Source organism: Callospermophilus lateralis, chromosome 15 (assembly GCF_048772815.1).
Source record: "Callospermophilus lateralis isolate mCalLat2 chromosome 15, mCalLat2.hap1, whole genome shotgun sequence".
NCBI lineage: Eukaryota > Metazoa > Chordata > Mammalia > Rodentia > Sciuridae > Callospermophilus > Callospermophilus lateralis.
Genome location: NC_135319.1, coordinates 26,072,274 through 26,097,629, shown reverse-complemented (window position 1 = coordinate 26,097,629; position 25,356 = coordinate 26,072,274). Strand labels below are relative to the sequence as shown.

Below are 25,356 nucleotides of genomic sequence, written 5' to 3'. Positions count from 1 at the left end.
AGAAATGGGACTGATAATAATTACCTCATAGTGTTATCGAGGACATTCAATGAAATTATAAAGCTAAGTAGTCTCTTGCATATAGTAAACACTCAATAACCGATAGACACTATTATAATATTTGTCAATAATATGAATTGTTGAGCTGGGTATGGTGGCACACACCTATAATCCCAGGGGGTCCAGAGGCTGAGGCAGGAGGATTGAGAGTTCAAAGCAAGACTCAGCAAAAGTGAGGTGTTAAGCAACTCAGTGAGACAGATACAAAATAGGGATAGGGATGTGGCTCCAGTGGTCAAGTGTCCCTGAGTCTAATCCCTGGTACCAAAAATAAATAAATAAATAAATAAATAAATAAAACAAAGAATATCAATTGTAATATAATTAGTAATAGTAATTACAGTAATAGTAACAGAGGTAGTAGGAATGTGATAGCTCCTATTTAAATTTTATGTGTGTGGTATAACTGGAAACTTGGCCTACGAATAACATTAATAATAATCGCCATAGGTATGCCTCGATGTCTTCTTAGCCTGGCATGTAAGGATCAGGAAAGCAAGATGGAAGAAGGATGTTCTGGATAATTTTGTTGAGTCCAAATCTTGACTAAACTGAATTTTTCAAGAATTTACAAGATTTTATACACTAATTTTTTTTTTTTTTTACTTTCAGTTACATTTAAGAGAATACTAACAGACCAATGGTGCACAGTATGCAATGGTGCACACTGTAATCCCAGCAATTTAGGAGGCTGAGGCAGGAGCATTGCAAGTTCAAAGCCAGCCTCAGCAACTTAGCGATGCCCTAAACAACTTAGTGAGACCCTGTATCAAAATAAAAATATAAAAAGGGCTAGGGGTGTGGTTCAGTAGTTAAGCACACCTAGATTCAATCCCAGTACCAAAAAGAAGAGAAAGAATAACAGATTCCTTAAAAAAAAAAAAAAAAAAAAGTATATATATATACTTTTTTATATACAACTAAATATATATATATATATATATATATATATATATATATATATATATATATATAGTTGTAGTTGAACACAATACCTTTATTTTATTTATTTATTTTTATGCGGTGCTGAGGATTGAACCCAGCACCTTGAATCTTGAATGTGCTAGGCGAGTGCTCTACCGCTGAGCTGCAACCCCAGCTCCTAACAGATTCCTTTTAACAACTGAATTATATAAACTTATTAAAATATAAAAGTTCATACAGTTCATTCATTTGTTCCACTGCTACAAATGGCACCCAAAATGACATATAAACTTTGTAAAGAAGAATTTCAAAAATATATTCTAGAATAGCCCATTTTAAAAACATAGCATAAAACAGAAAGAAAAGTGAAGATTTAAGTGAAAATGAAAGCTAAACAAAACAATGCCAGAGTCATCAAACAGAAGGAAAATAGTACCAATGAGTGTAAAAATATTAAGCGCGTGTGTCTGATTGTGGCTCATTTAGACCCTGACAGTTGAATTTTAAATGATTTTACAGAGTCAGATCTCCTTTCAACTGAACAAAGCCTGGGTCCTATGGTGGGTAAAGGAAAGAGAAAAAGTAGTAACAGTTGCCAGTTGATTTTGGAGCAAAAGTCAGCTGAACTGGGTATCTCTTCCATTCTGCTGTGTTTGGAGCTCTTTGTCCTAGTACCTGGCTAGCTTCAGTGATTCTTTGGACATAGGTGTATGAAAAATTTCTAGCCACTATGGGCAGGTCCAGATTTTCAGTATTTTTTTTTTAAAACAGACTTGAAAATTAGAGGATATCCTATAACTACCGTCGGTGAAACAGGAGACAGAAACAGCAGAGCCAAGAAACGGAGAGAAACTGAGTCCCGATAATCCCCATGAACCCTGAATCCAACTGTGCCCAACTCAGCTTTCCAGTTTATACAAGCCAATAAAGCCCATTTTTCTTTCAACCAGTTTTGGTTAGAATTTGTTACCTGCAGTGTGACCCATGTTATAAAAATCCAGCATCAGATTGTTTTTTAAAATTGAGAAATACCTGACTTTAAACTAGGCAGAAGCAAATCACTGAAAATGCTGTGATCACACTTGAAGTGAGTTCTGGTTGAGTGTGAACATTTCTATCAGTTGATCCACAAAATTGTGATGCACCTTCAGAAACAAACAATTAAACAAATAAGACATCCAATTTACGCTGTGTGGCCATATGTATTCGCTGGGAAGTTTTGGGAGAGAAAATAGGTATCTGAATTCAAGATGGAGGTTCTGGCAGAAACATGGGGCAGAGCTTGAGAGGTCTCTTCAGGAAATTAGCTGATGAGGCAGCTGTTCTACATCTGCCTGATCAGGAAAAGCAATGGGGTAGCTCACTAAATGTTGAACAAGGACACTTGCAATGACTGCATTATTTAAAGCTTCTGTGACTTCTTATTTGAGAGATTTTCCCAAACTTGGGAAGAAGCCCTTAGGGCCAGAAATAAAGGGGTGTGATTCTTCTAGCACACAAGGAGAAGGAACTCAGACAAACAAGGAATTGTAGTTTCATGAAACAGGGACTGTACAAAGCAGATGCATTAGGAATTTGGGACCAGCTTAGGACAGTACATTGTTTGTTCAATTCCTGGTAGAAATCCTGCCCCTCAAATTATTTTTAATCTTATATGGCAATATACTTGCCAAAACAGCGCTTTGATGCAATGTTAGCATAAAAATCACTTAAAGCAAGCACAGTGTACAAGAATCTTGGAACTCAAAGCTTCCCTCCCCCAACCCCAGTGAGTCCAGTGCTGGGTCCAGGCAGGATGGAGTACACGGCAGGGCGATGGCAGGCTGAGAGCTGGGGAGATGACAGGGGCAAAAGCCAAGCTTTTCCTTTATGTTAAAAGCTCTGCATTAGGACTGACATTCTTCTGAAGCATGCAGTTGGAGTATCTGGCACTATTTAGTTCTGCTTCTACTGGGTAAACATCAGAAACTATTTAAAAAAAACAGGACAGGATTAATTCAGCCCAGCACATATTTAAATACCAAGGTTTGGGTCCCTTGGGCAAGATATTTGCCAACTACAGAAGACCAGCATTCCACCTGGGAAGCCAAAGCAATCATTCCACACCTTAGTCCCTTCCTGTGCCATAAGATGGCTCATTTGAGTACTATGTGCTAAAACTGTGCTTATAGCAGAAAAATATTTCCAGTACATTTAATCCTCATTTTGTATGGCGAACAGAAGAAGAGGTCTGTCCCTATGATAGAAAACACGATATCCAAAATGAAATGGCAGTTCAGTAAAAAGCAGAGAATCAATCCTAGATCATTACCCAGAACACGACAGGCATTGACATCATTTTAAATGAGTGAATAAAACCATGAGCAACTGAATAAATGTACCACTGGGGTGGTTCATTTGTTGTGTCATTTAAAATGAGACCTCAAAAATAACCACCTGGAGAATTTTTAGAGTTGGGACTGTTATGCTCGAATTCAGGACCCCCAAAAGACCACCAGAGACCAAGATTGATGTAAGCAGCAAAGAGGTGTTTATTGCGAGCTAGCTCTGTCCTCCACACACACACAGCAACAGGTGATGCTAAGAGGTACCGAGCCCAGAATTTGCAGTAGTTTTATACATTCTTTGGAGAAGGCAGGAACCCCCACATACATCATAGCATCTCTTAGCAAATCATCACACACCATGGGAAAATCAAATAACAACTCTAAAACATGATTAGCGTATCAAGTGGCGGGAAAGAATCTGGAAAGAATTATTGGTTAGTTTAAGGGGTTGATGCACTTAAAATTGTTTGGTTTAAATTGTGAGGATGTCGCAAGGTGGGTACGTGCCAAACTGCAGGGCTTCTAGTTTAGATATTGGTCACCACACCTAGGTGGGGGCCATCTGGAATTTCAGATATGTGGATATCTTGGCCTATCTTAGGTGATCACCATCTGCGGCTTTTCAGAGAACTGTTTCCACAGAGCTTTTCTGTGGTATTTTCCTGACTTTAGGACTACAGTAGGTCAGAGGTTAAGTTTCAGAGCAAAATGAGGTCCCAAGTAGAATGAGATTGCTTAGGTCTTTCATTACAAGATCACAGTTGGTCAATGAGACCTATAGTTATGGCATGCCATCTTGCACAGATGAAATGTAAGGTACTAAGGGGAGAGAATTTTTTAAAAAATGTAGCAATAGTAAGTTATAATATATCTGTGATCCCAGCTACTTGGGAGGCTGAGGCAGGAGCATTACAAATTCAAGGCCAGCCTCAGCAATTTAGCAAGGCCTCAAGAAACTTAGCTGGACCCTGTCTTGAAAAATAAAAGGGCCTGGGGATGTGACTCAACGTTAGAGCATCCCTGGGTTCAATCCCCAGTACTGGAAAAAAAAAAAAAAAAAAAAGTTGTCAATGTGGTTTCTATTCATACTTCTGTGCTAAAATGGAAGGAAGGACTGACATTTTAAATTATTCCCTGGGTGAAATAGGGGACATAGAAAACATCTTGCAAGGATTCAGACAGGTTCTGGGAGATGAAGTTCAAAGAAGTCTTATCACACAGATGACATCAGTGCAGGAACAATTTGGATCTGTAGAGAGGAGCTAGGCTGGACTGGCAAGGGAATGTATGAAGTGAATCCAAGCCTGTGACATATTTGGTGCCAGACTGACATCTGAACATCTCTAACCTGCTCCTGTGTTTTGTCTTTCCTGCCATACTCTTGGTTCAAACCTCTGAACCAGGATCAGGCCTCAATCTCTGGCCTGAATTGTAGCTTCTCCTCACCTTTACCTCTTCTGGTCCATCATCCTCCAGGTAGCAAGAGTGATGCTCTTAAAAGGCCAATGTTACCGGTTTCCTTCCTCACCCCCAAAGCCTATAACAATAATCCTTCCTTGATTTTAGAAGAAAGTTCTAACTCCCTGGACTTTCATGTCCAGCAGGACCTGGTCCTTGTTTTCTTTCTCTCCTCGTTACCTTCCCAGTTCCATTCCTACCCCTCCATACCCTCCAGATATTTTGACCTTTTTGCAATTCTGAATCTGGGCTACACAGATGTTATTTCATCTACCAAGAAAATTTTCCTGTGTCTTTCACCTATTCACAGGGCAGATTTCAGCTGAGATATCAATTCCTCTACAAAATCCCTGGACTTTAGAGTCTGGGGTCTGTGACCCACCTTTGTTCTTTCACAGTGTCCTGTGCTTCCTGTTCTTAGAGATTGTTGTACTAAGGCTGGGGCTGGGGCTCAACGGTAGAGCACTCGCCTAGCGAGGCCCTGGGTTCAATCCTCAGCACCACATATAAATAAATTAAATAAAGGTATTATGTCCAACTACAACTAAAAAATAAAATATTTTTTAAAAAAGAGAGCTTGTTGTACTGTACGATCATGTCTCAGTCTTACACCAGACTGCAAGCTCCATGAGGAGAAGGTCTAGGCCTGTCTTCATCACATTTTGTTCTCAGCATAAGTCCAATGTCTGGTACTTGTTAGATATTCAAGACTTTCATTGGACAGATGGGTGGGTTGATGGATAGATGTGTGGATGGGTAGGTGGATGGGTGGGTAATTGTTGTATAAATAAGTTGGGAGGAAATTGAGGATTGTGGAGGGCCTCAAATAATGAGCCAAGGATTCTGAATTTTGCCTTGAAAGCACCTAATGATTGAATTGTTTTGAATACAAAGTGTGACAAAAGACAGGATGCTGGAACATATTCAAAAGAAAAAATAGGTACAATTAATTTTATATGATGGGAAATTTGGAGAAAGGAGGAAACCAAAAGGTTCATTTCACACACACACACACACACACAAAAGGGTTTAAAAGAGGAGGCATGAAATCAAGTGCATGCACGGTCTAGAAGTACATCTTAAAGAATGTATTAATACTTGAGGACTTTTAAGATTAGATTCAATCCAAAATTGGTCATCAGAACCAAGCACTAACTGTCCTCGATAGCACCATGTAATGAAGTCTGGAACATGCCTCGCTCAGACACATGCAGACATAGAGAAAGGGGAACACAAAGTCCCACAAACAGTTTGACAATAATTTTGTCCACATGATATTGAGTCACATTGATGTGATTGGCACAGAGAGAGACCCATGGGTCAGTAGACACTCAACCACGAATATGACATGGTTATGACACTCTCAAGCTAGACCAGCAAATAGGCAAGTTGGTCATCAAGCTACCTGACCTGCAGAACTGAGCTGGTCTTTCTTTCTTTTTTTAATTTAATTTTAATTTTATTTATTTTTTTAAATAAATGACAGCAGAATGCATTACAATCATATTACACATACAGAACACAATTTTTCATATCTCTGGTTGTATAAAAGTATATTCACACCAAATCGTGTCTTCATACATGTACTTTGGATAATGGTGTCCATCACATTCCACCATCATTGCTAATCCCCTTCCCCCTTCAACCCCTCTGCCCTATCTAGAGTCCGTCTATTTTTCCATGCTCCCCCTCCCTACCCCACTATGAATCAGCCTCCTTATATCAGAGAAAACATTCACATTTTTTTTTGGGCGGGGGGATTGGCTAACTTTACTTAGCATTATCTTCTCCAATTTCATCCATTTACTTGCAAATGCCATGATTTTTTTTCTCCTTTAATGCTGAGTGATATTCCATTGTGTATTTATGCCACATTTTCTTTATCCATTCATCTACTGAAGGGCATCTAGGTTGGTTCCACTGTTTAGCTATTGTGAATTGTGCTGCTATAAACATTGATGTGGCCGTGTCCCTGTAGTATGTGAGCTGGTCTTTCTTAACAAGACCAAAGAAAAGAGAAAAAGAAAGAAAAATGTAAAAATGTGACAACTGTTCTATTATTATATACACAGTCAGTACCTTGAAGCAGAGCAGGGGCAAAAAACCCAGGCAGGTTGTAAATGCCAGAAAGGTCAAAAGAATCCAACCAGTTACCTGACATCCTCTCTAAATGCATTGGCCTGGGTAACTCCTGAGCCTGACTCTGCATTGAGTCAAATATTGTTTGGATTAAAATATTAAGCTAGGACTAACTTGACCCACACTATTAAGATTATTAGACGAATGGAAAATTGCACAACTGAACATTTTCTTCGTCTTCAGAGCCTGAGGGTCATAATTTGTAGGAATCACTGTGCTGGCTTGGATATAGATTATTTACTAAGCGTTGACAACTTCTCCAACCTCATACAAGATGGAAAAGAAGTCTCAGTCCCTCCCAGGGGAGTGATAATATAAGTTAGGCAGGCAACGAATCCAACATAATATAGACAAGGTGTGGCTATAAAGTAATGACAGGGAATTTTTAAAACAAAAATACCAGAACTTACTGTTCAAGAGAGCTGTTCTGCAAATCCGTCGCCTCAAGGCATGGTACAATTAGTTCAGAGATATGTCTATTGTTCAAACATTTTTGGAAGCTGTCTTCAGACTTTGAGAAGCAGTGTGGTGTAGTAAAACAACATAAATGTGAATTCTGACCATTACCAGCTGCATAACCATGGGCGATTTTCCTAATTTATCAGTTCCTTAGGGGTTTTTTTCCTCTCTCTTATAAAATGGAGATAAGATATCATTCCACAGTTACTTGAAGATCAATGAGATCATACATTAAAAGTACCAGACTTAGAGGTGGCTTGCCATCAAGGGCAGCTTTATTAGCTCAGTTTTAATTCTACAGAGTAAAATCAGTCCTGCTAGGTTATTCATAGAATATTTTGACTAGCAGCAGAATTGAATATTCTTTTGTCCATCTGATGATCTAGTCCTTGTGTAAGTTTCTCAGGGTTTCCATGACACAGTATCACACAGTGGGTGGTTTCAACAACAAAAATATATTTTCTCACAATTCCAGAGGTTGGTCAACATCAGGGTATCCACAAGCCATGCTCCCTCCCAAGAGGATGCTTCCTTGTTTCTTCCCAGCTCTGGTGACTGCTAGCAATGCCTGGTGTTCCTTCTCTACCTCAGTGTCCCTTCTCCTTATAAAGACACTAGTCAGAGTGGATTTGAGTCACACTTACTCCAGTATGATCTTAACCTACAAAGACCTATTTTATACTTAGAAAGACCCTATTTCCAAATAAGGTCACCTCCTGAGTTTCTGAGTGGACATGAATTTGGGAGGACACTATTTAATCTGGGACAGTCCCCAAAATAAAACTCCAAAAAAATTTTATTTTTCCATTCTTGAGGACATTTTTTAAAAAGAAACATTGATTCAGTTTTTACAAAAAAAAAAAAAAAAAAAAAAAAAAAAAAAAAAAAAACCTAACAAAAATATTAAAAAGGAAGAGAGAGAGAAAGTTTCAGATATGCTGTAGGTGGAGACAGCTGGTAGCTTTATTGGAAAATGTGGCTTGACCATCACTGTGATTAATTTAAAGTCATCATGCCTGACTCTGTCTATATTTTCTTATAACTTTTAAAACTTCAGTTAAATTACTCTTTGTCTCACCATTGAACTTCTAATGGCAAGTGTACTCTCTCATGCCTACGCTAGAGAGCTGACACTCACTTCAGTGGGACTAGGAAAGCTGGTCCCTTAATAACACTAGCAATAATGATAATAATGAAAGTGGAATCTTCCGGTAAATGTGAGCTGGCCTGAAAAGAGTCAAGCTGAGTGACCCCTCTTTTCACTTCTACTCTCCAAGGCTTATGTAGTTAATACAGTTACCATTTGTAGAAACATTACAAATTTCTATAGATAAGAGCATTTATATTTCTTTTGATGCAGACAGTCAAAGGTGTTCTTATCCCAGGTGAAACTATTCCATTGAAGAAGGCAGATCTAGGATAAAGACAAGTGTTTTAAAAGAAGACTGAAATTACTATAGAGCTAAAAATTTCAAAACAGTAGAAAATTTCCCTATAGCCAACATTTGTAAAATCAACTCTTAAAAAAAATGTGAGGACTTGAAAGCAGTTTCCTTAAGCATCTTCATGAGGACGGCAGAAGCTAGAGGCTCTGTAGAAAGAGAAACTCTGGAGTGAACTAGATCCCAGGAAAATGAAATGCTCCCCCCACCCCCGCCCAAGGATTATAGAATTCCCCTAGAGAGATGGGGGAGCATAGCAAGGTTGCAGCAAGTTTCGATAACTTGGTGTGCTGATAGTCTGTGGGCCAGAGCAGTTTCTGAGCCTCCAAGGAATGGCTTGTCAGCCCAAGAAGACACCATTCTAGGGTGAGCCCTGACACCTGCTGAGGTAGCCAAGCCCAAACAGAAGGCATAAATCTCAAAAACTATGAAGTCCTAATCTGGCGATGCCTAGATGAAAGAGTTAAACTGTGTTCCAGATCAGATTAGGATTCCTGCACTCTCGGTACCAAAATCTAAGTAGTCCAAGGAGATTTGTCAGAGACCCTGATAAGACAAACAAATATTTTAGAAGCAGCAGCAGAAGATGGTGGAAGAGTCAGGCCAAGGGACAGTTCCAGAATAAAGAAAATCTTCAACCAAGAAATGAGTGTCATGTTGGGGAATACTCTGCTCAATTTTTGAGCCCTGTGATTTTTAGCCATGGCAGATTCTACATGCTTTATCTACTTTTATTCTCTTATACAATATTCCTTTGATTCATGCTGACCAGAGTTATTTATGAGTTGAAATCAGCCTCCCAAGCAGGCAAGGGAGCAATTGTCTCAGGTCTCTGGGTAGGAACCAAAAGTGTTTCACCCTCATAAAGTTCCCAAATTCCCTAGGGTCTAAGTGATCTTTGATATGAAGTTTACACTTGGAAAACTTATCTAAAGGGAACTTAATCTTGAAAAGAAGGAGGATGCTTGAAAACTGAAATACTGCAAGAGGCTAGTCATGATAGACTGGAATACCTGGGAGGGCAAAGCAGGTAACCTCAACAAATGAAATGGAGTTAGAGAGCGGTGATCAGAGGGTTCAGAGGCCACATCAAGCAATAGCTAAATATTTAACCTAAGAAACTGCTAAACTGAATCCAGAATGGCTGCGCTGCTCTGAATTCCCACCAGCAGTGTATGAGAGTTCCCATCGCTGTACATGCTGGGTAGCAGTTGGGGTAATCAGGCTTTTGAATTTCAGCCACTGTGAGAGTTGAGTAGTAGCACATGATTATGATTTTAATTTGTATGACCAATTCAGTTGAGAATATTTTAATGTGTTTATTTGTATGTCTTCTCGGGTGAAATATCTATTTAAATCTTCTGCCCATTTGGAGGGGGTTTATTTATATTTTTTATTATTGAGATTTGACAATTCTTGACAATTTTTTTTTCACTACTAGGGGTTGGATCCAAGGATGCTTTACCACTGAGTATATCCCTATCATGTTTGTGGTTTTTTTGTTTTTTTGTTTTTTTGGTACCAGGGATTGAACTCAGGATTGAACTTAACCATTGAGCCACATCCCCAACCCTTTTTTATTTTTATTTAGTGACAGTGTCTTGCTGAGTTGCTAAGTGTCTCACTAAATTGCTGGGGCTGGCTTTGAACTCTTAATCCTCCCTCCTCAGCCTCCTGAGCCGCTGGGATTACAGGCGTGAGCCACCATGCCTGGCATTCCTACCCCTTTATAAGTTATTTGTTTGCTTATTTAAGATATTCTCTAAGTTGCTGAGACTGGTCTTGGGCTTGCCATTCTCCTGCCTCGGTCTAGAGCCTGTGAGATTTTAGGCATGCACCACTGGGCCTGGCAACATGTCTTAATGTCATCTTTATAACATATCCCTTATCAAATATGTGATTTTCAGATATTTTCTCCCAGCCTATAACTTGTCTTCTCAATCTCTTAATAGTGTGTTTCAAAACCATGTTTTTAATTTTGCTGAAATAAAACCAACCTTTTTTCTGTTTTATTGGATCATGATTTTGGTGTTCTAAGAAATCTTTGTGTATCCCAAGGTCATAAAGAGAGAAGTGCTCTTGTTGTTGCTATTGGTTTGTTTTCGGTTTTTTTGTTTGTTTGTTTGTTTTGGATAATCTCCCCATTTCATAATGCTGGAAATAACTTGAACTTTATGAACATTCCAGGTAGATTAAACTAAACTCATCTATGGGCTCCATCTGGCTGCTGGGCCAACTTCCTCCTTCTAAAATGGCCCCTCATATTTCTTTCTACTTTTAGGTCAGGCAAGGCTACAAGTTCCTTCCTTAATTTCTTCCCAGAATATGATATGTCACAAAAACTTTAGTTAGTCTTATTTGGGGATCATTTTTTTCTTACCCAGAAGATTAAGATCTTCTTTTTTTAAAAAAATTATTGAGATATCTGAATATTTTATTGAGTATTGAGAAAAAGAATAAATGATGGCTTAGTTCACCTGAGTTTGGACATGCTTGGAATTCTGGTCAGATGAAAATGGTATCCCTTTAGCAAGACATATTAACAATCCATTCCAGCAGCCAACAATTACTAAACTTTAATGAGAAAGTCGTGGGTGAGATGGAGTTAGGGGAAGCAGTAGAGAAAAAAACAGACTTTTCTGTTTAAACTTTACTTTCAGGTGATTAGGGTCTGTCTGTGACAGTTGGGGCCCTTTCTTCTTCTTCAGTGCTAAACCAGAATTCAAAAGGATGATTTCAAAAGCACTTGACTAATTAAATGCTCTTCCTTTAACACTGGGCTCTCCAGTGTATTTTTAATACACTGAAAGAGATAAAGTTCTGGCCCTAGGCAAACGTTAAGAACATTTTTGTGTAGTCAACACAGAGAGTGTTCTTAGTCCTTCTGGCATTGTTCTGGAAATCCACACGATGCAGGAAATCAGCTGTCTCGAGTCCAAACACTGTTCACAGGAACCGTTTTTTACAAACACAGTCAGATGCCCGCTAAAATGCAGGGTGCCATTCAGAATGTGTGATGCATCCTGAGGGTGCTGCAACTTCAGAATGTCACTGTGTGTGGCTAGTCCAGGGCGAGGAAAAGCAGGACTTCAGCAGAAATTTACTGGGAAAAGCTTGTCCCACTGAAACCATGACAGCAACAAACTTCTGGAACCCAAAAGGAATGAAGACCATTATTGAGCCTCAATGCTCTGAAAACGCATAAAACTTCTATAGGTGGGATGGTGGTTTTGATCAATAGACATAAACTTACCTTACAGAGGCGCTATTCTGTTGACTGTTGCAACTGGGGTTCAAAAGCTGTTCTCATCTCCTGTAAACATCATTTCAAAGAAGTGAAAGTTTCCCATTTTCCCTTAAAAAAAAGAATATTGCTTCGGAACCCCTTTCATCTCCTCTTCGAGGATGTGGTATTCTCAAAGCAGAGGGATGGATTGTCCTTCCACTAAAGCCATTCCATGCTATTATTTTATTTTTTAAAAAGAAAAAGGAAATCCAGAGGACCTGCAAGAGGTTAAATGCCTCCAGACTTTTAACAAGTCCATAGTTAGGTCTGAGTGCCCTTTGGAATCTCACATCCTTGAATTTTTATTTCAAGTACCTTGGTCCCTTTGTGTCTCTTTCAGAACTTAGTACTAGATCTTGATCAATTCATCAGAGGCAAAAATTAAACCATTGATTCTTATAATTAATCCAAGGTGGGGCAAGTTTGAAATCTAAATAAAAAATGAACTGAGGAATAATTATCCTAGCGAACTCCATTACAGCAGAACTTGAAATAATTATATAGGGTCTGTTGATTATCTTAAAGGGTCCTCTGTGTCCCTCACAGGGAGTGAAACTTGAAATTCGGGGGTTTTATTTATTTTTTTCCTAAAGTGTCTGGAAGGATAATTGTTTGGCTAGGAAATAAATTAATTGCATTTTACTTAGTAGCAAACACATCTTAGCAAACCATTTAAGTTCACTTTAATGTTAGTTTTAAGTGACTTGGTTTAGTAAGGAAGGTGCAAGCCTTGGTTTTCATAGACAGGGGTTTGAATAGCAGCCCTGTCACTTGTGAGTTGTGTGGCCTGAGCAAATGTTCTGACCTCTCTGGAACTCAGCATCCTCACATAACAATGGGGCTGCTGACACTCAGCTCAGAGTGTTGCTGTGAGAATCCAACAGCCCTTGAAGAGCTCAGGAGCCTGACTTCCTTACATCTATCCTCATAGCACTGCAAATTCCGCCCCAGCATTCAACACCACATTTTACAATAGTGGATTTCATCTTCTGATTTCCCCCAATACCCTTTTAGGAAAAGGATCTCATCTTCTTACTCATCTTTGAGCATTCACCTACCATGGCTTGGTACAGAGAAAGCAGCCATAGATATTTTGGGAAGGAAAGAGAAGAAAATATCAGTTGTTTAGCATAGTGAAAAATAGTAAATCAATTAAAGACACAGACTTGGGGTCAAAGTGGATTTCAAATTCAAACCCTGTTACTTGCTAGCTGGGTGACTTTGGACAAGTTATTCAATTCTATGTATAGAAAGAAGATAATACCTAACACAAAGGGTTGTGATAGCAATTATGAGATTATTTTTACAAAGGATTTAGCATAGGAGTTGGCCCATGACAAATACTCAATTATCTTTATTTTTATTATTATTATTATACAAGTTCATTGCAACTCTCCTGGAATCTGATTGGTAGTTTGCAATGTTTGGGTAATAACTGCCTTGGCCTTCACTGAATGAAACATGCATGAAAATCATGCAGGAATTACTTTCTGCTATCACTAGAAATAGTTGTAAAAAAAGCAGCGCTGTCCTGGAACTCCAGACAGGAGAGAATAAGCTGCCACTGTCTGAGCAAGTCTGACCCTGTTTGGAACATGAAATTTTAATGGACTCAGGCAGACATTTGAATGGCACTTATCTGTATATTCAAGCATAGGGCTTAGGGTTCTGAGGCTTTGAGAGATATACCAGACCCTGCCCTCCAGGAGATGGCAACTCATCAATCATTATAAAAAACAGAAGGTAGAATGTGATCCAGTGCTCTGGCCACAGTGCAGACCCCAGGGTGTACAGAGGGGTGGCTTGCTAACGAGGGGAATGGACTCTGGGTTGAAATCACTGTCTCACTCTCTACTGGCTGGGTGAAACGTCGTCGCCTCATACAAGAGAGAGCACACCTGCCTTACAGAATGCTGGTGAGCAATGAATAGGAAGATACTTGTGGAAAGCAGACCATAGTGCCTGGTAAGTGCGCAATAAATTTTAATTATCACTATTGTAGCTGCTGCTATTATCCAGCTAGTATTATTTTAACTGAATAATAATAATAATAATAATAATAATAATAATAATAATAATAATGTATTAATACAAGGCACTACTAGTATATTAAAACAAGTCTATGATATACCTCTACATTCGTATAATTGATAAAATCTTAATCAACATAAAGCTAATAGCATAAAAATATTATTTGTAACATGACAAGTGCTTCATGGGCACTCTGGCATTTGAGCTACATCTTGAAGAATGGGGAGCATCAAAGCAATATTATGCCACTAGGTATTCAGGGAAGGAAAAAGTATTTTTTATCTGATGCCTTTCCAAATTTCTGATCAGTTCTAAGTTCTATAGTCTCTGATGTATAGGACCACTTGCAGAAGTTTCTGAGGCTAACAGGTTAAATGAGGATGAGGTCCCAAACCAAAAAATTGTCACAGAAATGAGGGAGATGAAGGAATGCATGCCCAGCAGGGGTTCTCCTGGTCACTGCCTGACTTCCCCAACCTGAAATCCCTATGAGAACACAGAGCTGAGCAGAGCACTCAGCCCACTTAGGAATATTTGCTTCACAATTGCTGTATTTATTAGTATTTATGCTGAAAACAAATTCCCCTTTGGGACTCCCATTCCACTCTATTGGCACCTGGTGGATCCTTTAATATTTAAGTACCTCTGTCTTCAAAGATCCACATCAGAGTCTTTCCTGAGGCTGAGGACTGAATGTGCTTGCACCTGGGAATTTCCCTTGTGGCCAGAAAAACTCAAAGGAGAGAACTTTTCACGCATAAAAGAAATTGTAAAGGAAGAAGATAAGTTGGGGAGATAGGGAAGGGGTGGTGTGGGGGTGGGGTTTTGAGGTCTAAAAACCACTCATAAAGATTTAAATGAGCTCTCCTCCACTGTCTTCCCCAGCCCCACTGGAAGGCGACACCGTGTGCGCCCGACACTTTGTACATGTGCAGGCATTGAGAAGAGTTGCAATAAATCAGAGCTGAAATTTGTATCGATGTCTCAAAAAGTGTTTCACGAATTTGTAGAATAAATCTGAGGCAATCTTTCTCAAACTTCAGTGTGCACAAGAACCACCTGGAGAGCTACTGGAGATTTATATTTCTACCCCCAGAGAGCTTGATTCAGTAAGTCCAGGATGGAGCTCCAAAATCTTTATTTTAACAAGCAACCCATGTAGTTCTGGTGCAAATTGTTTTTGAACTAGTTCAAAGTATTCTGTCCAAGGATTAGGAATTTATGTTTTTTTTAAAAAAATATTTATGTATATTCTGTTCTGTCCTTTTTGAGTTAACTTTTAACTGTTTCCTTCAATTTTCTCATTCGAGATTCCCATCATTTACACAGGTGGATTTTTTTTTTTTTCCATTTTGAGGGACTAATTAACTAAACACTAAAATGCCTTTTTAGGGGGTAGGTAGGACTAGGGCAAATGTAGTAGAGGCCATTTCATCATGGTCCTTAGCTAGAAAATGCCAGAGAACACCAGAAAGGTTTCCTCTCCAGGGCTATTCCACCAACAGTCTACACTGAGGGCTGTCGGCTGAGTTGGATCAACCTGCGAGTTGCCCCTTTCCTGAGAAGTGCAAAGCCCTGTGTGTTCAGCTTCTGACAGGACACAAGCCATGGCGGATCCCAGGGCACGGAGTGCTGTGTGTGATCAGCTGTGTACAAGTATGAGGTAAATCAGAGGCACGCAGGCACCCAGTGAAGAGCCAGATAACACAGGAGCCTGCACCGATGCTGCCATCCTGGGTTTGCTCTTTCTTGGCTTCCAGTGGAACAACCCAGGCGCCTGTTCTAAAGGAAGGAAACTTGATAACGTGGATCACAATGTCCTTTGTGCCCTTTACATTTGAAGTTGAATAAACCCTGCTTGTGGATGAGGAGGCAGAGGACAAAGGAAGGATCCTGGGTCTTAGGACTGGAAGGACCCAGTCTTCTCAGGAGTCCTGCCATGAAGTGCAATGTGTGTGTGTGTGTGTGTGTGTGTGTGTGTGTGTGTGTGTGTGTGTGTGTAGGGAGTGGGGGGGTCAGAATACAGACTGTGAACTTAGTGGCAGCGATAAATATCTTCACGAAAACATTTTCTTATCTGGTAAATTCTCGAAGCTGCTAATGATCTAGCTCCATGACTAAGTAACTCTGAATCCTGCTCCTTTCACATGTCTGGGTTTCAGTTTCTTTGAAATAAAAATTTTGGAGTTGCTAATATCTATGACAGAATGAATGTTCTGTCCAAGCTATACCTGAGAGGCTTCTTAGAATCAGCTATGACAATCTTCAGAAGTCGAAAGGTTAGTTATCTATTAATTGCATAACAAACTACCCCCAAACGTAATGGCAACCATTTTGTTACAATTTAGTAGGTCAAGAATTTGGGAAGCTGGGGTGTGGGAACATAGCTCCGTGGGAGAGTACTTGCCTAGCATGCCGAAGGTCCAGAGTTCAATCCTCAATTTGATCCCTGGGGGAAGATAATTAGAAAGCCAGGCACAGTGGTACACACCTGTAACCTCAGCTATTTGGGAGCCTGAGATAGGAGAATCACAAGTTAGAGGCCAGCCTGAACAACTTGAGGAGACCCTGTCTCAAAACATTTTTTTTTTTTTTAAGGAGTGGGATATTGGGATGGGATGGATCTGGGGATGTGGCTCAGTGGTACAGCACTCGCCTAGCAGGAGCAAGGCCCTGGGTTCCATCTCTCTCTCTCTCTCTCTCTCTCTCTCTCACACACACACACACACACACACACACACACACACACACAAGGGTTTAGCTGCGTGATTCATCTCCAAGGCTTTTTGATGTCAGCTATTGCAGCTGGCAGTTCCCTTTCTGAGATCCTTCACTCAGCCATCTGATGCTGCGGTCTACCTGTCTGTCTCCCTCTCGCACACAGACAGAGCAGCTCATCACTAAGGCACCTCAGAATGGTTTGTGCTTCTTGCAGCACAGCAACCTCAAACATAGAGGCTCAGTGCTCCAAGGAGCCAAGGCAGAATCAAACTGCTAGTCCTCTTCCAGCCAGAGCTGGCACAGCCTCACTCTCTCTGTAGTCTATTGATCAGAATGTTACAAACCAGCCCACGGTCAAGGGGAGAACTGAGACCCACTGTCCCACAGAAAGAATATCAGAATATTTCCAGTCATCTTTAATCTGCCACAGTCAGCCTTTTAACAGAAAATAGAAATGTATTTCCAACATGATTAAATCTATCAAAATCAGTGATTTTTTTTTTAAAGTGGAGTTTTTTTCCCCCCATGACACTCTAAAGATTCAGTCATCTTAAAAGCAACCAAATTTTTGGATATCTAATTTTTTCCCCCACCCCACTGTGGCCTCTGTTCTCCGCACTTAAACAAAAAGCTGATTCCTAAGGAAGGTCAGGATATGAAGACACTGTAAATAGAGCAAAAGCTATTTTTAAACAGAAACTGACAACTGGGAAAAGAGAAAAAAAAAAAAACTGACTCATTTTAATGTAATTGACTCTTATCTTTGAAAATGCAGAGTCCTTGCCATTTCAGAAAGAAATGGTACTGGGAGCCCTGAGAAGTGGTCAGTCACTCCAGCTACAAAGCATTGTCACTGCCGGCCACTTCAGGGGGGCCTGGAGATAAGCTCATTGTTCAGTGCTCTGCTTGTGGTATTCAGTGTGACACAGATGCCACCCTTGCAGTCTACATACAAACAGTTCTTTGTTGCTCTGAGTGTAGCAAATTCTTTACCATGAATAATCTACTACAACAAATGCTCCCTTTAGTTCCTTCCCTGTTGTTGAGAGTATTTCAGCTCGAAAAGAAATCAGTACTCAATAGGAATTAAACGCTGGAAAGGCTCTTTCAACATTGCTACAGAGAAGAAATGGAAAGGCACGATTTATCCTACAACTACCTCAAAAAAAAAAATGAATAAAAAGATTTAGGACACAGACACAAAGTGCTACGACAATAAAAAGGTCCTAGGGCACCGGGGGGTCTGGAGTCCCCTCATCTAGGTTTGTATCCAAACTTCATCACTTCCCATCACCTGGACCAGTAAGGGAACCTCTTAGATAAGGAAAAGACCACAATTGGAACATCTGGCTCAAAGGACTGTGGCTAAAGGGTTAAATGAGATGATTCTTGCAAAGTGCTTACAGGCAGTAAGCCCTTGAGAGCAGTGAGTTACTATTGTTGTTCCTGTTATCATCTCCTTGTGGATTCACACTGCCCCTCAGATAGGTAAAGAAAACATGATTTCTTAATTTCTCTATTATTGATGTAATATTCCTCAGGAGTCCCATTCCACATGGGGTAGTTGGAAAGATTTTAAGTATGTCAATTGATGGTACCACAATCCCTTCTGATTTGAATGCATTTCTGTGAGAGACGACTCCATCTTGTTTAGGTCTTCTCCGTTTCCTTCCCTTCCCTCTGCTTCTCCCTAAAGCAGAGTCGGAGTATATAAACGGTACCCCTGTCCCCTCCTCTGGGTCTTGCTTAACTATACACAGTGAGCTATGCCTTGGCTTGGGCTGCCACTGACCATGCTGATAATTACGGACTCAGCCATCTGCTTGCAGACCTCTGCGGGTGCTTCTGGCCCTCCCAGCACTTCTGAAGCCCATCATGGGGCATACTGAAACTTTTTTGGAATTTTCTGCTTGCCATGCTCAGGCCCTAGGGAGCTGAGAGCCCTGCCTCACTGTCACCACCCTGTCACTGTCACCCCAGCCATGAGCCAAATGTTGAGTGTCTCCAGGGACAGCGGTTTCTATGAGAGAGAGGGAGGCACAATTTTGCCTCCTGGAGACATTTTGCAATATCCGTAGACGTTTTTGTCACAACGTGGGAGGTACTACCAGCCAGAGATACTGCTAAACATCTTACAAAGCACAGGACAACTGAGCCACAACAAAGAATTATCTGGCTCAAAATGTCAATAGAGCTGAGGTTGAGAAAAAAATCTGCCCTAGAGGCTCTTCATACTCCTTCCTCCCAGGCCACCCTGAGGATAGCAGGCCACTAGGTTTGAGATTCTCAGTCCTCCCTAAACTGCCCTATAGGTTCCTCCCACAGCCTGATGCTCCCTCTCCCATAGGAGAAGAGGGCAGGTCAGGACAGGGCCCCTCCCCACCCTGCCCTTCCTCTGTCTCTCCTCTCCCCCTCATTTCACTGGGGACATAAACACTGGGCTTTCCTAGATGTTGCCATGTGACAGAGATTTCCCCAGCATCACTTTCTCCTCCTTTGGAAGGTGTCCCTTGCCTTGGGGACTTATCTAGGGCCAAAATGAGGCCCTAGATAAAATGGAGAGAGAGAGAGAGAGAGAGAGAGAGAGAGAGAGAGAGAGAGAGAGAGAGAGAGGTTGACAGCGCTGAGGAAAGATAAAATGAGAGATATTTCAAAAATACCTTTTGTACTTTTATTAATATTAATAAATATTATATAACCAGCTACTTTCCTTATGCTAGGCATAAGACTTGATAAAATATGCATTGAATGGAACTACTTACACTATAAAGAATTTATTACTACAAAAAAAATGTATTTTCCAGGTGGCCTTCCCTCTAATACTCTTGGGATGCTCCCCATAATACTAACCTGACTGGAAGCCCCCCAGTTCCTAGGCCACACTCTTGCCTCTCTCCAGCTCTGAGCCACAGGAGTGCTTTCTCAGCATCCGGCCTCCCACGTGTTGGAGGCTGCCGGATCTCTTTGCCGCAGGCCTGAGAGCTGCCTGAACTGGCTGAGTTGGTTCAGAGCCCAGTGCTACCCAAAGAGCAGAGGGATGAGAAGCACAGGCTCTGGGGATGCTGGCTCTGACCTCTGCTGGAGGTGGCACCAGGGGTCAGTAACTTCATCTCCCTGAGCCCCATTTTCCTGAACTGTATAACGGGGATGGTAATTATAAAAACTAGATAGGGTGTGAAGGCAGTGACTAGGGCTGCCTTAACAAAATACCACAAACTAGGTGGCTTAAGCAACAGAAATTTATTTTCTCATCTTTTTGGAATCTGGAAGGCCAAGACCAAGGTGCCAGTGGGATGGGTTTCTGGTGAGGGCCCACTCCTTGACTTGTAGATGGCCTTCTCACTGTGCCCTCATGTGGCCTTTTCTCTTTGCAAACTCTGGGAGCAGAGTTTGCAGAGAAACTCTCCCCTGTCTCCTCCTCCTTTTCAAGGCCACCAATCCCACTGAATTAGGGCCCCATCATTAGGAATTCTTTTAACTTTAGTTACCTCCTAAAGATCTTATGTCCAAATATAATCACATTGGGGGCTAGGACTTTAACATGAGTTTTAAGGACAGGACTCAGTCCGTAGCATAGACTATGAGATCACTCACATTATGTTTTTGAATCTAGAAAGCACTTAGTAATTACCTCTGGCTATCATAGTTATATGTATTGGTGATGTTGTTGGGAGTGCAGGACACTATCAGGATGGTGAGTGGACATCTTGACATCCACCATGAAAGGAGCTTATTGAGCAGGGACTAGGGAAGGAAGATACTGCGCTGTCATATAATATCAAACTCAAACAGCTGGACCCCAGGAAGTGCCCAAGGAAAGTGCCGGATTTGACTGGAAGGAAGAGGTAGGTACTTTCTTAAAGGAACTAGGTCACATATGCTGAAAGAAAACAATATGCATGGATTTAGTCCACAAACATAATAATAGCTGTCCTGTGTTTAACACTTACTATGTGCTGAACACTTGATATACATTCTCTTTCCCCCAACTACCTGAATAGATGAGGGAAACTGAGAATCAGAGAAAATCAATGGTCTCACCAAAGTTACACTGTGATTAAATAGCAGAAACTTGATTTAGTTTCAAGACTACTGGATTCCCAAATCATAGACTTTAGTCTCCTGTATGTTTAGGGTTGTGGATGTGGAGATCAGTCATTAATAATTAGAAAAAAGAGCTGGTCTCTAGTAACACGCTTTCCCTGAAGCTGAGGTGTAGAATTAGCTCCTGCAGCATTTTGAAGCAACTAGGACCCTGCCTCCAAACATATTGGGCTGAAAATTAATATGTAAATTAAGGAAATGAGGAGTCTAAGGAATTTGCATCAGTTATCCATTACTGCATAACAAGTAGTTGACTCCAAAATTTAGCAGGTTAAAACAGAAGCCATTATTCTTTCTTGCAAGTCTCCAGACCTTTTGGTTCATCACGGCTGGGCTCAGCTCCTTGGCTCTGCCTCAAGCTATAAATCTGGTTGCAGTTGGGTCTGGGCTCCCTAGTCTTTTGGCCTTCAGGCTACAGGAAGCAGCTACCTGGGGGAGCTTTTCTGACAGAGATAACAGAAGCAAAGCCTCTTAAGCCTGAGTGCAGGGTAGTACGTGTCACGGCTGCCCACACTCCATTGGCCAAAGTGAGTTGCAGGCCGGTGGGAAACTGACTCTGCCCTTTGTGGGAAGGCTTTCGAAGTCACATGGCAAAGGGTGTGGACAAAGGAACAGCTGAAGAAAGGAGACCAATAGTTCCATCTACACAAGACATTTCTGATTGAGGGGGAGCGCAATTATGTAAGGGGGTGGAATGGGAAGAGAGCATCTATAAAACCCCATTAACTGTCAAAAGATTTGCCACAAAGGGCTTTGCCTATGAATAAAACACCACATTTCCTCATTTCTCTGAGATAATGAAAGACAAACCCTCCCAGCCTCCCACTTTCCTCTTCCTTTTCCTTAAAAAGTCGACAAAATTGTAGGATGCCAAAATATTAGGCAAGCCTGGCTAAAAAGAGAGATCCCTCAAGTCTCAAGTTTCAACCATCTATAAAATTAGCATTTGGCAGATTTCTGTAAGAATCGTGTCCCTCTGCATCTGGGTCTGAGTCCCGGTTTTGTGTTTTATCTACACCTCTATAATCTCCAAGCACAGACACGAACCCAGCTGCTGGACCCATTGGAGCAAATGCTCTAAGAAAACCAAAGAGGAAAGCCCCTAGGAACATAAATCAAAACAGCTGAGGCCAGATATTATTGCACAAAGTCAGGATAGGCCTCTAGCAGTGTCACATTACTAGATAGAGCTATATTTACATTTCATTATGTGGGCTCAGTCACCCCAAATGATGGTTGTTTTGAACCAGGGAGATACAGTTCCAGTGGAAGGATGGGTCTGTCTTTTCAATTGAGAGCTCCCTGGTACTGTTTTCTATTCTGTCATATTCAAACAAGCTCACAAGCTCTACAGTGCCAAATATCACAGTGCCCAAGGAACAAAGAAACTAGATGATCTCTTTCTTGAGGTCCAGGCAGCATCTGATTACCCTCTTGTTCCCAATTTCTTGTGAACTGTAGGAAAAGTCGTCATGTAGTGCAGTGTGCAGGGCAGTATCCAGGTGCCTTCTTGGTCCAATTTAGAGGGCCTTCCAATCAGCAAGCACCTCAGATCTGAGTGCACCTCACGCTGTTGCCAGGCAACGGAGGGTAGCCAAGGAAGGAAAAAAAAATGTGTTCTCTGCACAGAAAGCAGTTCTGACTAGCCACTGATAGCTTTAGAGCTCTTGTGGATTTCATTGCACTACAACTGGGGAACTGGGGGTTAAAAGTTTTGGGCTTTACTTATAAAAACATGGACCTAAATCAGATAACTAATTTAGAAGCAATTACAATGCATTTTATTCTATTCTTTTGCCAAAGAGTACCTTATCTGAGCTTGCTTTCCTTTTTACTTTTCCTTTTAAGTCTCAAAAATATCTCCTTCTGAGGCAGGAAAGAGGCACAGACCATGCATATGGGGAAAGGGGGTGATCGTTTTACTGGATGCCCATGTTAAGCTGAAGAGAGAATTTAGGTCCAACACCCACCAGGTCTTAGACTTGCTCAAGTATGCCTGACCAACCTCTCATTCTGGTGGGAAAATTTTTTTTTCTATGAACATATGGAGTATGTTAGAGTTTAGGAGGCTGTTAAGTTAAAAAGAAAAAAAGAAAAAATTCTAAGGTATTTAGAATATTTAAATAATAAAAATAATATTTTTTATTATACCAAGTCCTAGCTAATTTTTTTTTTTTGGGGGGGGGATTGCTTTTTAATACATTATTCCCGGTTATTTAAAAATAAATATATTTTAAAAGGTGAAGACACACTGCTAGCTAAAGCAATGGTTCTCAAACTTTTGGGTGCATTCTTTTGAGAGTTTGCTTAAAATATGAATTTCAATACAATAGGCCTGGAGAATAGTCCAGAAATCTTTATCTTTAATCCTCCCTCCCACCCCCAATACAATGTGGTTTAGGAACAAGACTTTGAAAATCACTGGTCTGACCACCTTTGGTTGACTCCTAATGTCACTTGTTTTTTGGTCTGATAGTACTGGTGAATGACAGTGCATTGCCTATTCTTGTCTTTCAGAAAGCATTTGCTTCTCACTGGCCACAGAGGTTTGTTAAGAGAGAGAGAGGAGAGAGAAATGACTTATATTGGAGACCTGAGCCACTTTATTCTGGAACTCAAACCAACACATTGGAGGTTTCTAGACCAGTGCTTCCAGACCAGGAAAGATTTTGCATTCTAAGTTTAACAATGTCTGAAGATATTCAGGTTTTTACACTCCAAGGAGAGGGAGCAATGAAGAAGAGTACGAATAGGACTTCAATAGCTCGGGAAACAAAAGCAAGAATTGACAAATGGTATCACACCAAATTAAAAGGCTTCAGCACAGCAAAGGACACAATCAACAGATAGAAGAAACAACCTACAGAAGGGAAGAAAATCTTTGCAAGTTAGTCATCTGACAAGAGGACTAATATCCAGAATGCAGAAGGAGCTCAAGAAAATATACAACAAAAGAACAAGTAATCGAATAAAAAATGGGCTAAAGATCTGAACGAATAATCTCAAGAGAAAAATTACAAATGGTCAATAAATACCCGGAAAAAAATGCTCAATATCTTTAGATATCAGGAAAATGCAAATCAAAACTACATTGAGATTCCATCCTCACCCCAGTCAGGATGATTATTTAAAAAAAATAATAATAACAAATTCTGGTAAGGATGTGGAATAAAAGGTACCTTACATTCTGTTGGTAGGAAAGTAAATTAGTATATTTACTATGGAAAACAGTATGCAGTTTCCTCAAAAAAAAAAAATTGAAAATAGAATCACTATAGGATTCAGCTATATCATTCCTAGGCATTTATCTAAAGGAAAGGAAGTCAGCTTACAAAAGAAATACCTGCATACCCATGTTTGCTGTGATACTATTCACAATAGCTAAAATAGGGAATCAGCCTAGGTGCCCATCAACAGATGAATAGATCAAGAAAATGTGGTATATCTACACACACCACATAAAGAATGAAATCGTGTCATTTTCAGGAAAATGGATGGTACTAGAGGACATTGTGTCAAGTGAAATAACCCCAACAGAGGAAGACAAGTATTCATAATTTCTCTCATACATGGAAACTAAAAAGATGGCCTGAAAGTAGAAGAGAGACTATTAGTGAATGGGAAGACAACTTTGGTACAGAGGGGAGAAGACAAGGTAAAAAGAAGGATGGACATATTTAAGGCATGATACGTGCATGCGTGGAAATGTCACAGTGGAACCCATTCATTTGTGTAATTAATATGTGTTAATAATAATCAAAAGAAGAGTGCTACTGCATGTGGTAGGTAGAGACAGGGACAGCCATGTATAGAACAGCCTTCCACAAGAAGGAATTCTCCAGCACAAAATGTTAGCCACAATAAGGTTGAGAAATCCTGAGTTAGATCTAGCCACTCTTTGAAGGGAACTTGGAGAGCGTGTGCCTCATCTCTGTGCTCACAAGATACACTGAGCCCCAGTGGTGGAGGGCCTAGGATTGCATTCCTAGGTAGGTAGACACAGTTCCACATTTAGCAAGCTTAGAATAAAGATTAGCCTAGAAGATACTAAGCAATGATTACCAATGCAAAACAAATAGTTTCTAGTAGACACCTGCATGTGTCTACACTGTGTAGGTATAGACATACACTACATTTTAACACTAAAGAGTTTTAATACTAAAGAAACTGCTATAGTAGATCCGCTATAGTGGATCAGTGCATCTAACTAATGGACTTCAACAAGAATGTATTTTAGCACAAGCTCATTAAGAAGTAGTTAGGAACATGGATAAAAACAGTAGAGTTCTTGTCCTCAAATAGGTTATTTTCTATGAGTGGAGATCAATTCTATTGCAAGAGCAAGGATATAAAGTAGGAAGAGAGGAATTTGAAATGGAGCTTGGGAAACTACAGTGAAAGCCAG

At 40.4% G+C, this 25,356-nt stretch overlaps 1 long non-coding RNA gene across 9 annotated transcripts in view; it reads right to left on the bottom strand.

Annotated features, from left to right (window-relative positions):
* LOC143381175 (uncharacterized) overlaps positions 1-25,356 on the bottom strand; it is a 144,095-nt gene that overhangs the window by 30,991 nt on the left and 87,748 nt on the right. For 3 of the 9 annotated variants that reach the window (XR_013088787.1, XR_013088788.1, XR_013088789.1), the window contains 2 exons: positions 12,063-12,122; positions 11,280-11,956 (listed from right to left, as the gene is read on the bottom strand). The exons of 4 other annotated variants lie outside the window; for them this stretch is intronic. This is a non-coding gene — a long non-coding RNA (uncharacterized LOC143381175). Of the gene's footprint in view, positions 1-11,279; positions 11,957-12,062; positions 12,123-16,533; positions 16,642-25,356 lie in introns of those variants that run through there. 2 more of the 9 variants (XR_013088785.1, XR_013088786.1) reach the window with 1 other exon arrangement.